Here is a 16,113-nt window from a genome sequence, read left to right as displayed (position 1 = left end):
TGCTCAGGGCTGGTGCACTGGGATGACCCTGATAGTTGGTTTGGGAAGGGAGGTGGGAGGGAGGATCATGTTGGGGAGCACATGTACACCCATGGCTGATTCATGTGAATGTGTCGCAAAAACCACCACAATATTGTAAAGTAATGAGCCTTCAATTAATATAAATTTTAAAAAATAAAGGAACATACATTTTTGTGAGTATATGATAAATATAGTGACTATCACATTTGGTGCTTATTTAAAAAAAAAAAAAAGCAGTTATTGAACATCTCCATGGAATGAAATAAGAAAAAGGGTATAGGAGAGCTACTGAATCAAAAATATATGCAGCACAAAACCCCCTTTCTCTTAAAAGTTGCACTTTAAAAAATAATGAAAACACTGTCATGTGAAATATATATAGGATTTGATGATCTATGGACTTGACAGCATTTGTCCCATTGTTCGTTCAATGCATTTATCTAGGTGAGGCTCTTTGAACTGCCAAGAACAAAATCTTCCCAGGCTATCTTTTTTAAAAAGTGCTACAACTGAAATCCATAAGGACTCTGGGCTTCACAGGAGACTGGCTGCTCACAATCTGTTTTATAGCTACTGGCTGCTCACAATCAGTTTTATAGTCTACAGTTACACAGTTCAGTATTATAGCCACTAATCAGCGGTGGCTACTCAGCACTTGAAACATGTCTAGTCTAAATTGAAAAGTTATGTTTAGTTGAAATGCATAGTCTAAATTAAGAGGTGCTTTAAGTGTAGAATGCATACTGTGTTTCCAAGACTTAGTATTTAAGAAAATATAAAATTTCTCAATAATTTTTAAAATTAATGGTATGCTAAAATGACAGCATTTTAGGCACATTGGTTTAAATAAAATATATTAATACAATTAACTTCACCTATTTTAACTTTTTAATGTGACTAGTAGAAAATATCAAATAAGATACATGACTTACATTTGAATATTTCTGCTGGATAACAGTACCCTAGAACAGGAATTGGCAAGCGACAGCTTGTTGGCCAAATTTGGTGCATCACCCTTTTTTGTACATTTTTATTGGAATGCAGCCATATTCATTTGCTTACGAATTTATTCATGTCTGCATTCTTGCCACAGTGGCAGAATTGATTAGTTGCCACAGTTACAGAATGTAATGCATGCAACCTAAAATGCAATGCCTAAAATATTTACTGTCTGTTCCTGTACAGAAAAAAAAAAAAAAAAAAAAAAAGGACATCCCTGTTCTAGAAGACAGCTCGTGATATCTCTGCTTCTCTTTGTATGTCCCTTCTGCCTCTTACTGCTGTGAATTAGTCAAACCTCTTTGTAACCTCTAGTCTAAATTCTGGAAGACAAACAGATTTGCCCAATTTCAATTGATTCTATTTGGTTGGAGCATTTTTGGCCAGGCCATTTCATCCAACCTATAGATCAGATATTCATTTCCAACCAATACGTGGCTAATCCTGAGCAAAAACTCAACCTAATATTTTTACCCTTCTCAGACATCTGTGAGTGGGCAAAGAGGATGCTGTGCCCAGCAGGCATTGTGACCTGTGTCCAACACATTTAGCCCTATTTTAGTCCCTGGGTAAGAGACATAAGTAAGAATATGACAAATATAGATACAGATAGTAGGAAATAACCAGGTCAGATTCTAGGTCCTGGGGAGCCTTAAGAAAGCAGGGGAAATTGTTCAGGGTTTTGGCTTCTTCCTGTGTTGATCTTCATGAATTACAGTATTATTCTCTTTTAAATGAAGTTTATTCCTAGGATACATTCATATTAAAGTATAACTGTTAAAATATATATTCTAACATAAATTTTTAAATGACCTTTGGATTATTCATTTAAGATTATTTTAGTAATACCACTATTTCTTTTATGATTAAGAACTGACCAAATCTCCTACCCATTTGAATAGAATTGTAGCTAAAATGCAAATTGCTTTTCTATCTTATATGACAGAATTAAATAAACTTGTCTACTTTCACTGTAAAAAAAATTACTTCAAACATTTGAAGTACTTTACACAGTAGGACTGTGTGATTTCTTCTACCTATGGTTTTTATTTTAGAAATAATATAAGTAAAAGTACAAAATTTGATAGTATAAATTGGTATATATGACTTGTGAAATCAAAGTGAATTTCATCATGGTTTTGGAGACATGAAATAATTTTCCTTGCTTGTAAAGAACATGCACACTAAAATGTTTATTCCCTTAACGATTTTATAGCTTTCCTAAGATGAGTTCTTACATTGTCAATAATGACTTTTACCTGAAAGCAACACCTCTATAAATATTTCAAACAAGATGTGTCCTAATATAAATGTAAACTAAATATAAGGTAAATAACAATGTTTCTGAAGTTTAGATAGTAATAATAATTGACTCCTTCTCAGTAAGGAAGCCCACCTTCTTTTATTCCACCCTAAAGAAGAGAGATCCCCTGGAGAAGGAAATGGCAACCCACTCCAGTGTTCTTGCCTGGAGAATCCCAGGGACAGGGGACCTTGGTGGGCTGCCGTCTATGGGGTCGCACAGAGTCGGACACGACTGAAGCGACTTAGCAGCAGCAGCAGCAAAGAAGAAAGAATGGTAATATAGATTAGCGGAAATTTAAAACATTTTATTGGGTGCTATGCTGATAAGTGATACATTCAGATGATGTCAGATAGCTGAGTACGACTGTTTTCAAGGTCATTCCTTTATAGGAGTTGCTGTCTCCCACATTTTTTCCTGTTTTGTATCAGAATACACTGTGTTGTGGGAATGTGTGACCTTACTGCATACCAAACTTAGTTTGATTGCTGGAGTAGCGGGAGAGATAAGGAAGACTGAACTATAGCCTGCTTCATTATTAGGCTGTTTCAGTTAGACCAAATAATATGTAAAATAAATTCTTTATTTGGTTCATTTTGGCATGCTAAAATTCTAAGAATCTGAGATTGAAATCTTAGTTTATAAGAAGAATGTTAAAGTCTTTTGCTGCTGGTTTCCCTATATCTCCCCTGGGGATTCAAAGGGAAAAAGCAATCATTGGATCAAGGCAGAATTCACAGGTCCATAGATCTGCTGAGTATCATCATGATGCCACCTTAGCTGTTTAGGAATTAGGAAATGGAGATCAACCCAATTTGTAAAAAAACCATCTCTCATCCAAAATACTATCACCCTGGGTTATTTCTTATCAAGTTATAACACTATTCTCTTATTTCATATACAAGTAAGATTCTGTTGAATTGTTACACCTACTTGACTTCTGTTCTTTTTTAAAATTTAACCTGCCTAAACTTATGGAAAACTTATGGAAACACAAGTTTTTTAACAAATTCATGATTACCATTTTTGATAACTTGTCTTCAGCACTACTTTACTTCTGTGTATGCTTTTTACTAATATTACTTATTCCCTGCTTTTTAAAATTTTTTCACCCTTGGTTTCTAAGACTTCTGATATTGTTCCTAGATGTCTAATGTTATTGATGTGTGGCAAACCTATGTCTTCTGTCCTGAACTCTTTATACTTAACATCTAATTGCTTCTTGAATATACCTAAGGAAGTATAAAGTGAAGTCACTCAATCATGTCCAACTCTTTGTGATCCCATGGACTGTAGCCCACCAGGCGCCTCCATCCATGAGATTCTCCAGGCAAGAATACTGGAGTGGGTTGCCATTTCCTTCTCCAGGGGATCTTCCTGACCCAGGGATCGAACGCAGGTCTCCCACATTGCGGGCAGATGGTTTAACCTCTGAGCCACCAGGGAAGCCCTGAATATACCTAAGTTTCCTCAAATACTACTGAACTTTCACAATTTCTCATTACCACCACCTGCAAAGTATCTTCCTGTTCTTGTATTCTTTATATCAGTTAAGAGTATCACCAGCCACCATCAAGCTATAAATCATAGTTATTAAACTTTTATATTTCTCATACCAGTCACCAAATTTGATTTATTTTACTTCATGTTTCTTTTTTATATCTGCTGACTCTCAATTCAACCCAATCCCACTTTCATATAAAACTTTTTCAGGATTTTTCTTGGAATTTTCTGTTTTCATTGTTTTCTCATTCCATCTAAATTTCACAGTAATATTTACATATGCTATTAATCAAAATGCTACATGCTACACATGCTACTAATCAAAAATCTTTTTAAACTCCTTTTTTAACTCTTTGATTGTTAGATGAAATTAAAACTCTCTAATGTATCATATAAAGCTCTACAATTTGGTTTTGATCTACATAATTAATTCATCTCATCTCTTATCACTCCAATTCATAGAACCATTGTCTTTAGTTCCAGCTGTACCACACTTTCCAATGGGCCCTCACATATCAGCAGTTTTAAAACTCCATGCCTTTTCCATGTTATTCTCCTACTGGTAATACTTCATACTTGCCTTCCATTATTGGGAAATATCTTTTGCCTGTCAATATTCAAATATTCTTTTTCTTTCTCTTTGAACCCCTGCCAGAGCTTTATCTTCTTTAGCTAGTGGACCTATTCAACATTCATGATAAATTTAGCTTTGGAAATTTTGAGTCTGAAGGTGGTAGTTTGTTTAATTCTTTATCTAACCTAGAACAACTGATATCAACAAAGGCCCTAGCATTTTGAATGGGTATTTGTAATTCTTCAAATATCTGTTTTGGTCTTTTAGTAGAAAAGAGCATCTAATTGCATGTGGACAGATTTCTTCAAACACACTGAATATACGTTATAGGAATTGGAAGGAAAAAAGGAGCCATAGTTTGCATCTTTTTAGTCTTTGACTATCTTAAGCCATTGCCTATACATAATTTTATCATACTGTATTACAGCAAATGCTTTGTATGTCTCTCTTCTCCTGCAAGACAGATTATCCTGAGACCTCTGGCTAATAAAGGGAAAAGTTCAAGCTGCAGCTTACAAAATTCAATAATATCAATGAAGACTCCTTAAAGGAAAAACTGAGGAATGCTGAAGTCTCACTCTTTCTTCTCCTCTCATACAACCTCTCCTGATATGAGGCACAGAGGATTCCCTCTCTCCTTCTATACAATAGTCCATCCCACATTTGGAATTAAGTGTTCAGTGAAGTGAAATGAAGTGAAGTGAAATGAAGTCGCTCAGTCGTGTCCAATTCTTTGCGACCCCATGGACTGTAGCCTATCAGGCTCCTCCGTCCATGGGATTTTCCAGGCAAGAGTGCTGGAGTGGATTGCCATTTCTCTCTCCAAAGGATCTTCCCGACCCAGGAATCAAACCTGGGTCTCCCGCATTGTAGGCAGACGCTTTACCGTCTGAGCCACCATTAATTAAAGTGTTCATTAATAGGCCTGCTGCTGCTACTGCTGCTGCTAAGTCGCTTCAGTTGTGTCCGACTCTGTGCGACGCCACAGACGGCGGCCCACCAGGCTCCCCCGTCCCTGGGATTCTCCAGGCAAGAACACTGGAGTGGGTTGCCATTTCCTTCTCCAATGCATGAAAGGTAAAAGTGAAAGTGAAGTCGCTCAGTCGTGTCCGACTCTTCACGACCCCATGGTCTGCAGCCTACCAGGCTCCTCTGTCCATGGGATTTTCCAGGCAAGAGTACTGGAGTGGGGTGTTAAAGCCAATTGTACAGCTATCCTTCTAAATATATTCTTCGGGAGGGTCTGTCATGAGGGATGCACTTTTGGAGGCTGGTTTTATATCTTTGTAGTTTAATCCTAATAAGTAGGGATTCTGTGATTAGCATCTTATCATTTTTTTTAAATTTGTTTTTAATCAACAGAACCTATAACTATATTCATATGTTACTTTTTAATTACTGTCTTTAGCTAAACTCTCCTAACCCGACTTGTGGTGCTGGTGTTTAGATTAGGGTGGGGTTGTAGAAATGGCAAAAACTGAAATGGCTCAAAGATATTTAGCAGGCAAAATCAAGAGGAATGGAGATGAAGGTGATAAGGGAGAAATTGTCAAGAGTGACTTCTAGGTTTCTGGCTCACACAATTGGATGTGGGGACAGAAAATATTAGGGCAGAAAATATTAAGCCAAGTTCATGTTAGGGACTGGAAATCCATCAATTTATTTTTGGACAGGTTAAATTTGAGATATTTCTGACACATATACAAGGAGATATCAAATGGCTATTGTAAATTTTGGCTTAGAGCTCAGAGTATGGTCAGTAAATATAAGTAATTAACTAGCTAGCTAGCTAGTTAGTTATAAATAGTATGGAGTTTGAATTACTTTATTGAGTTCATAAGCTATTCAGAGAGACAGCATATATTAATATATACAAAATATAAAAGTAGTTATATAGCCAAACCATAAGTGTTATGAGAGGAATAAACCAAACATCATAAGACCATATAAAAGGAAGCAAGTAATTCTGTTGAGTGATGAGTCTGGAGTATAAAGATGAGAAAATGTAACAGAAATTGTGAAATTTTAGCTGTGTCTTGATAGAACATTGAACAGTGTCATTCTTAACTGAGTGAAGAGTACATTCTCAGAGGCATTAGGCTCATGGCAAGTTTGAGGACCAATAAACAGTCCTTTGGGGAGGGATATAATCAGGAGAAAGACATTTTTCCTGCATCTTTAATTGCTGCAAAGAGGAATCTTTGAAAGTGCTGCTCATCAACTTTTCTCTTTCCAGTGATCTTATATTTGTAATTCAACCAATTTTCATTTTAACAAAATTAGGTAATAAACTTCTAGACTCAATTATTTCATTTTTGCCTGCACTTATGTAAATATTCTGTGCTTTTAGGCAGTATCTGATATAAAATGCTCGTGTAGCGCTTTGGGAGGCTTGTTATCCTAGTGCTTGATTTCCAGTAGGAGAATGATGTACTCCTGATAATATAAAAGGCATTGGTGTGTATTTGAAGGACAGTTCTAGAAATGATTATTCTCAGAAAAAACAAGGTAATTTTACAGCCATTGTGTCTGAGTTGAAGATTCTACCAGAGTGTAGCAAGTAAAGCCTTTTACTTGGTGTTTCGACTGCTGAAAATGAGACATGTTTGAAGAACACTTAGACTGAATGCTCATGTAATGTATTCTGTCAGAGTGCCAGAAACAGTGAAGCTCAGAAGGCAAATAGATTAAGAAAACAGCAAAGGAATGGTTTGAGAGCCTACATAGGAACCTCTGAACACAAATTAAAATCATCTTCACCTTCACAATAAAGTACACAGAGGAATTCATAGATTAAAATTTTTAAAATCTAACTCAATCTTTGTTAAAACATCACATAAAAATCTAATTGTTACTAATTTTATTGCCAAATATGGCTGAAGTAATTAAATGTATGATTAGTTATTGTGCCAAGAATGGTTACAGAGATTACTTGATAGTTAATGCTTAAACTACATGTACTTCCTCTTTCTGCCTGTGAAATTTAAGGACATTTTAAAGGCTAGATATTACACAAGTAAGATCAGTCTGTAAAGAAGCTGAATAATTAGGAAGTGAAAGGGTACTATCGTAGGATCTTAAAAGGCTAGACACTATTAAAACTGACAAATCACCAGTTCCAAGCATCATATATCAAAGAATGGTAAGGAAGTGAGAATGGAAATTAGAGAAACTTCAGACAACACTTTGTTCTTAAGTGCATTTAATTCAGGAAATATACCAGGGGAGGAAAAAAAAAAACAAAACGTGATAATATAATGCTTGCATTTAACTTACAACCAGATAAAAATGTAAATGCGCACCAGAAAGAAATGCAGTAACTATTAGATTAAGCAATGATTTATTCAGCTAAGTGAATGAATGTTAGAGGTGCTGTTGCATTCAGGAGATGGAATTGGTGAGTGAATGGTTTAGATGACCTGTTCTTTCTCTAATTTTTATACCTGCAATAGCCAACCCAATTCCCTTAAAAAACTGAGACTTTTAAAAGTATCTTGGGAAAAACAGACTATATGCTTTATTTAATACTGATAATTAGAAATGCATATTTATTGTATTTGCTATTTTTATTACCTTGGAATTTTTTAAATTGGAAGTGGTAGGCATGACTCACATGATTAGTCCCCTCAGAAAAAATAGTCTCGGATAGGTCTAAGGGTTTTCCTATCTCAGAGAATTTATTAGTAAAAGTCAAGATTATTCAGTAGTTCAGAGTATTTTTTACAAGACTGCATTATAGATTTGGGGGTCAGAGGAGTGTCAAGATTGAAAGCATTTTAAGTTTTCTTCAGGACATGTAAGCTTTTTTGTCTTCAGAATTTTAGAATGTAGCTAGCTACATTTGCTCTCTCTGAGCAGGCAATGAAAATTGGATTTGAAAAAGACATAGACTGAATTTCCTGGTTAAACTGTGTGAGCATGAGAATGGAATCTTGAGGAACATTATTTTTTCCTCAAATAGAACATATTTGCATAGTCTTTGAACTGACTTAAGAATGTAATTTGGGGTAGGATAGTTATAGAGCTTTCTACCAATAATACAGCTCTAGAAGTTGCTCTGGACCTCCTAAGATCTGCATCTATCTGAGGCTGTAGTCTCTATATAGAAATAGTTTATAACCCTTTTCTTTTCAGGAATACTACAGAAATAAATTTTATTTACTGTTGAATATGCCAGAAGTTAGAATTATAAAGGTGAACTAGCCAGGTCTCAGATCGCAAAACAACGTATTTCTAAATTCCCAATGCATTCTTCTTTTCCTCCCTTTGCCCTTCCCCACCCCCAACTTTTACTTTTTAAAGGTTTGTTGAATTTAGAGACCTCATGGTGGGAAAGGACTGGTGCAAATATGATGTACTGATCACCATGAATTATAATAACAACGAATATACTTTAAGAAGTACTTCTGCATTCTAAGCACTGTGCTATACTTGTAAAACATTCACAGCAACCCTATGCAATTGGTATGTAAACATCATTTCTTAAGGTAGAAAATTAGGCTCAGTGAGGCTAACTGATTCATTTAGAATTCAGTGTTTGAATCACGATTGGTCTCCATTGTGCTGTAGTACAGAAATTAGACATTTTTAAAGGTTTCACAGTAAGATAGAAAGATGGATCAATCTTGGATGAGGCCAGATGGTGACCGAGTCAAGACCTTAATGGATGGCATTAATCTCTAATAGTTTCTAGGTGTTCAGAGTCTGATCTTCAGCTTTTTAACCTCATAAACTCAATTTTGTTAGTGCTTGAACTTGACTGAGCAGTTGTTTGCTGAAAAATATTATCCAAATTGACATAAGATTGATATATGTAATAGAAATGCAGACATAATCTCCCATGTGCAGTATGACAGATAGGTTGGGTATTTGCATTTGAGTGACCAGTCATGATCAGAAGTTGCTTCAAGCAAAGGAAGTCAAAATAAGATGACATAGTCATATAATTCAAATAACGCCAGTGCCACACACACTTAATTCTCTCTACAGAAGGTAACATCTACACGTTTCTGTTGTAAAGTGATACCTGGATTCTTGAAAAACTCTGTATCCTGAAGAACTCAATACTAAAAATTATAGTATTATGGGAAAAATGGGATTGGAACAGATCACCCCAAACCTATGTAATTGTGTATCTAGAACACTAACACAAACAATTAATTGGTCCCTTGAGAGATTACTTGAATAACTTGGGGAGGCTGCTCATGGTAGCTTCAGTTTGCACCATGAGAGGCTATAAATATGCAAGAGCAATTGAGTGTAAATGCTGACTTGTTGGAAGCATAACTCAGAGTTACTGTGGCTGCCGCAACAGTAAGTATGACCTGCCACAAGTCTAGAGCAAGAGTGGTGGTACATCTTACTGGGGAAGGTGACCTGGGTGCACAGGCTCATTATCATTCTACTCTCATAATTGCAGCTCCACATGCCTGGGGAAAAAAGCACTTGTAAAACATCCTATTTCTGTTATGTTAACATAATCCCTGTATTTGGCACTCTTATAGGAATGGGACTCTTTCACTGGTCTAACATTTCATCAACTTACAAAAAACCACATATGATAATTCTAAACTTTTGAGTGTTTAGAGGAAGCATACTATATTTAAATGAATCTTGAGCTAAAAATGAATTGGGAAGAAAATTCTGATTCTAAATATTGGAATACAATTAATAGGATAAGATTTATTTGGATAATATATCTAGAATGGTCAGTGGCTCTAGGAGACATTCCGTTTGTCATCAGGAAGGCTCATCTACAGAACCGATGAAGGAGGATGTTGGGGGCAATGAAAATTTCTCTGAAGTGTATTTTTACAAAATTAATGACTTGCAAATTTCTCAAGCAGTTAATGGTTGCTGTTTTGTGATGAATCTTATAAAGAAGCTAATTTGCTTGATGTAATGTTACAGCTAATTTGTATATAGATAAATTTAAGTTGACTAAACCTTATAATGTAAGTCTTTTGTAAATTATAATAACATACTTAAAATGGATACTGTATTTTGTAGTCTATTTATTTTTTATTTATTTATTTTTTTTTCATTTTTTTTTAAATTTTATTTTATTTTTAGACTTTACATAACTGTATTAGTTTTGCCAAATATCAAAATGAATCCGCCACAGGTATACATGTGTTCCCCATCCTGAACCCCCCTCACTCCTCCCTCCCCATTCCATCCCTCTGGGTCGTCCCAGTGCACTAGCCCCAAGCATCCAGTATCGTGCATCGAACCTGGACTGGCAACTCGTTTCATACATGATATTTTGCATGTTTCAATGCCATTCTCCCAAATCTTCCCACCCTCTCCCTCTCCCACAGAGTCCATAAGACTGTTCTATACATCAGTGTCTCTTTTGCTGTCTCGTACACAGGGTTATCGTTACCATCTTTCTAAATTCCATATATAGGCGTTAGTATACTGTATTGGTGTTTTTCTTTCTGGCTTACTTCACTCTGTATAATAGGCTCCAGTTTCATCCACTTCATTAGAACTGATTCAAATGTATTCTTTTTAATGGCTGAGTAATAACTCCATTGTGTATATGTACCACAGCTTTCTTATCCATTCATCTGCTGATGGACATCTAGGTTGCTTCCATGTCCTGGCTATTATAAACAGTGCTGCGATGAACATTGGGGTACATGTGTCTCTTTCCCTTCTGGTTTCCTCAGTGTGTATGCCCAGCAGTGGGATTGCTGAATCATAAGGCAGGTCTATTTCCAGTTTTTTAAGGAATCTCCACACTGTTCTCCATAGTGGCTGTACTAGTTTGCATTCCCACCAACAGTGGAAGAGGGTTCCCTTTTCTCCACACCCTCTCCAGCATTTATTACTTGTAGACTTTTGGATCGCAGCCATTCTGACTGGTGTGAAATGGTACCTCATAGTGGTTTTGATTTGCATTTCTCTGATAATGAGTGATGTTGAGCATCTTTTCATGTAATCTATTTAATTTTGCCTTCAATAATTGATTCCTTGGCCCTCTTATGTACCACATGTCAAGCCTTCTTTATTAGTCAAAAAGAGCAGAGCCATAAATAATAATGTTTAACATTAGAAAATCTTTTTAGTGAAAAAGTAAGTTTAAAATATTTTAAAATATTTGAGTCAGATAAATATGATAAAGTTAGAGATAGAAGAAAACACCTACAGAAGTACTTTTCCTAATGATGCTTGGTTCCTAACAGACTAATGGACTGTGTAATAAAATGTCATTAATATTGTTGTTGTGATTTGTAATACTGCAGTGTTTCACAAAACAGCAGATAAAGATATCCTCCAGACATAGAGGCGAGAACATGCCTTAGTGTTAGGGGAAGCACACTGATTAAAACTGCCCACCCTGGCCAGGCACCATAGTAACCATTTGCATGCGTTGTTTTATGACAGGAGATCCTGATAAGAAATACGGAACTAATAAGCCACCACCAACCAAAAGAGTTCGGGAAAGGTCTAAAGGAGATACCGTGTGTCTGCCCACTTCCCAGAATCCCTCTCGCCAGCATCCATCTTGGCTGAGTGATGCATGTGCCATCAGGAAAGACCCTGAATTAGAATGAATGGCCAAAGACCATCCAGAAACTAATCCCATCACCATAAAACTCAAGACTATGAGCCACGCGGCAGAGCGGTTCTCCTGGGTTCCCTTACCCTACTGCTCTCCACCCGGGTGCCCTTTCCCAATAAAATCTCCTGCTTTGTCAGCACATGTGTCTCCTCGGACAATTCATTTCCGAGTGTTAGACAAGAACCCAGTTTTGGACCCTGGAAGGGGTCCCCCTTCCTGCAACATTAGCAAAAATCAAATTCCTATCATGGGTTGGAAGCTAAATAACCAATATAATTTTATGACTGAAAGAATTTGCAAAGTGATCGAGGAAACTGGGTATAAAACTTCACACAAGAGTTAGGCTTTAGAGCTAATATGTTAAAAAATTCTAAGGTAAGAAATTATCTAGCAATATAGTCATTGAGGGCTGTGAGAAGTTCTGTGATAAGCTCAAGATTCAACTGCTTAGCTTCCTTTAACTTTTTGTTGGCTTCTTTTCTAACACTCATAATAAACGAGCTCACTTTTATGTAATAATACTCCTGTCAATTTTTTCATTTATTGTCCAGATTATCAATTTGCTGACTTTTTTTAGCATCTTGTATGAAATAGACACAGAAGTATTTTCTGAAGATAAATAAAAAGCTTACTGTTAGTCACTTCTTATCGTTATCAGCATATTCTTATTTTTGAGGGGTCAGTGTTGGAAGGGGAAGGGGTAATGGTTAGAGCTATAGAGATTGCAAGGTTTGCAGAGATTCACAATTCAGTGCCATAAACATATATGGAATTTTGATTAGATAGTATACAACTGCCCTTCCACATTTTTTGAACTGCTATACCTAGCAAAGCACTTTTCTTCTAGTAGGGACTTTGACAAATGAGTAATGTAAATGATGATTGTAAAGTCAGCTGTGTTGTTTTCTTTCCTTTTTAAAAAAGTACAGAAATATCAAATAAAATGTTTTAAATTTCCATAATGATTTTTGGAGAATAAATTATACTTCATTTTATAACTAGTTTGTTGTGCTAAATGACATACAAATTATCATCAAAATGCCATTTCTTTTTGACTTTTTATTGATCCTCAATCCTTTTTTCAGTGAGAGTGAACTTCTCTGTCCCAGGGAGAAAGTTTTCAGCAGGTCCTAGAGATTTTACATTTTGATAAAAATAACAGACAGTTCTAAAGTTACTTCAATAACAAACAATCTGATTCGTAAATTAGTGTGAAATTTGTAATGATGAAAGACCAAAAGTTTCTCTATGTTAAGTATTCTTCCCTGCTCCTTCTTCAACTGGATTTAGAGTGGAAGCCTACAGATAGCTTCTTAGTATCTCTTTTTTATCCTTCCAATTTGTTTGTCTCCATCCTTCTGAAATGGTTAACTCTCTGCGAAAGTTGACGTTTGAGGGTGAGGCAGCAGTGGTAGGGAATAAACCAGTTCTTCTTAGCTAGGTGTCTTTGTGCTCCTTGGGCTGCTAGTTAAATTTGATATTACTGTGTGGAGATGCAATTGATTAAAGCTGACTGATTGTATGGCTTGGGATTTTTACAAGTTCCTTGATGGGATGTTTTTCTTGAAATTCAGTTGACATTAGTAGATGCACCACAAGCAGAATAGAGCTCCTTTTGTAAGTAAGTTTCTTTTCATTCACTTTGTCAGTTTTTCATGTCCTTTTTATATCCTTGGTATTGATGAGGGGACCAAGAGATGCAAAAAGATTTTATTTCATCCCTCCTGTAAATTCCTCATATAGGGTTGGAGGTATACCCTCTCATCTCTTTTTTTTTTTTTTTTTTTTTACCAGTTTCTCTATTGAAATAGGGGAAAGGGAGATATTCATTCTAGTAGTTTTTAACACAGCAAGCATTGCAATTATTAAATGTGTTGTAAATACTGATTTATAATTTTTTTTTATTCCACCAAGGATGACCTTGTCCTAGAAGGCATGGATTCTTTTTTCTCATGGTTATATTGCCAGGCTAGTATAGTGCTTGAGATGTATGAATATTCAAAACTTATAATAAAAACAAAGCTTTTGCCCATATTTCATGGCTTTCGTTTTTATTGATGTCTGATCAGTGATTGTTTTTTATTACAAGTTCAGCTAACACTGAGCTTGGTTTTATAGAAGGGATTCCTGTGTTTGTGTTGAAGCAGATTGTAAGTGGTGGTGGTAGTAAATTTATGTAGAGTTTGGGAGGATCACGGTGTACATTTCAGACCAAGGGATCAGCAAGTGCCAAAATATGGGACAGAACACGTTGGCGACCCTGGGATATTGCTGGAGTGTTTGGCAGAAGAAGGAAGGCAAGGGCGTGAGATCAGATAATGCTGTGTGGGTTTTGTGTGCCACATTGAAGAGTAAGCATCTTATCTTTAGGATAACAGGGGGATTTTGAAGAATTGTAAGTGAAAAACATGTTAATTGAGAGTAAGATATGTTTTCATCAATTTATAAATGAAGAACTTGAAAATTCATTTATTGAATATACATTATATTTTGAAACAGTCATTATCAAATATTTGTGTTTCTCTTGGTTACATATGTACAGATTTCAGTAGACCTTCACCATTATCCAGGAGCTACAGTTTTCAGACTTTCAGTTTTAGAAAAAAAAAAAATGAATTTCTTGCTTAAGATGAGGAAGTGTTTGTTATTTTCACTTCATAATTATGAAGAGGAGGACCAGGGAATTTTACTTTTGAATCCGTGAAAGCTGAACTTTTCCACAAGCACTGATTTAATTCAAGTAAAAGGAAACAAAATTCAATACAGAAACATTAAAATGCCAGTGTGCAGGAGAAATGCATTTTTATTTTATACAAGTTGGTAGACACCAGTGGAAGAAAATAGAAACTGAGTAAGATGAAAGGCAAAACCGCAAGGAGAATGGAGTTTTGCCACGTCCCCCTATCATTTATATGAGGGGTGTGTACTGTAATGTGAGTAAAGTATCAGGAAGCAAGTCTGAGACAGCAGATTAGACAGTACAAGAAACTCAAATCTATTTTCTGGCTCAAAGAGGGATGATCATTCAAAACCTGTTTAAATTGTGATGAGGTTTAAAAGCTGAGGAAATTGCACAGGCAGCAACTCTTTTAGGGGGAGAATAACATTTGCTTAAAGGTCATTAAAGGACCTCAGGAAAATACAAGTAGTAATTGGAATTTCCATAGTACTCAGGAAACAGAGCTTTTGTCATTTGTGGCAAAAAGTATCTCCAAATCTCCTGAGTGAGTGCACAATAGGATGTATATGCCCAGGAAAATGGGAATTTCTACTTCCCAGAAAAGGATCAAGAGAAGAATGAAGATCATAGAATTAAAATGTGAGTTGCTAAAGACAGCAAATATTTTGAAGCAAGGAAAAAAAAGGGATATTTATGAATAATTAGCTATTAAATCATGCACATTTATTATAGCCAGACTTGGCTTTACAACTGCTGGTTAAAGCATGTCAGGGGTTTCAACATAAAACTCCTATTAGCAGTAACCACTATTAGCTATCCAGATCTTTATTCAGATCCAGATATTAGATATCCAGATCTTTATTCATCCCATACCATCTCGCAGACACATACAAGCCAGATCTCCCATATCTTTATACAGTTTTGAGTCACTGGGTTTGCACCCAAAACTATAAATACAGCTTTCTGGGGAAAAACTAAGATACAGTTCATGTTTTCAATTTACTTTGCTGCTGCTGCTGCTAAGTCGCTTCAGTTGTGTCCGACTCTGTGTGACCTCATAGACGGCAACCCACCAGGCTCCACCGTCCCTGGGATTCTCCAGGCAAGAACACTGGAGTGGGCTGCCATTTCAATTTACTTTACTCTATCATTAATACCAATAAACATGATATATGTACTCATAGTACCCACTCCACTATAACCCAAATCTTCATATTACTGAAGAAGAACCTATGTTCAATTTGCATCTCCCTGGTCCACTCTGTATTCCTCCTGTAGTATGTTTGGGAGAAGAGCAGGAGATATTTGGCTTCTGACTGGATTTGACGAGTAGGAGGTGGTGGCAAGACATTAGCAGGCAGAAGGAAAGTGAAGTTGATAGACTTGTCCCTCTGACTCCCTGATTTTACCCTGACTCCTGGTTTATTTGGGGTGAGCGTCTCCCACAGGTGTGTTTCTGTCCA

At 36.1% G+C, this 16,113-nt stretch overlaps 1 protein-coding gene across 1 annotated transcript in view; it reads right to left on the bottom strand.

Annotated features, from left to right (window-relative positions):
• Positions 1 to 16,113, bottom strand: part of OLFM3 (olfactomedin 3) — a 222,035-nt gene that overhangs the window by 168,989 nt on the left and 36,933 nt on the right. The window lies entirely within an intron of this gene.

The sequence above is a fragment of the Bubalus bubalis genome, chromosome 6 (assembly GCF_019923935.1).
Source record: "Bubalus bubalis isolate 160015118507 breed Murrah chromosome 6, NDDB_SH_1, whole genome shotgun sequence".
NCBI lineage: Eukaryota > Metazoa > Chordata > Mammalia > Artiodactyla > Bovidae > Bubalus > Bubalus bubalis.
Note: the sequence above shows the minus strand (reverse complement) of the source record. Positions and strands in the feature narration are given on the sequence as shown.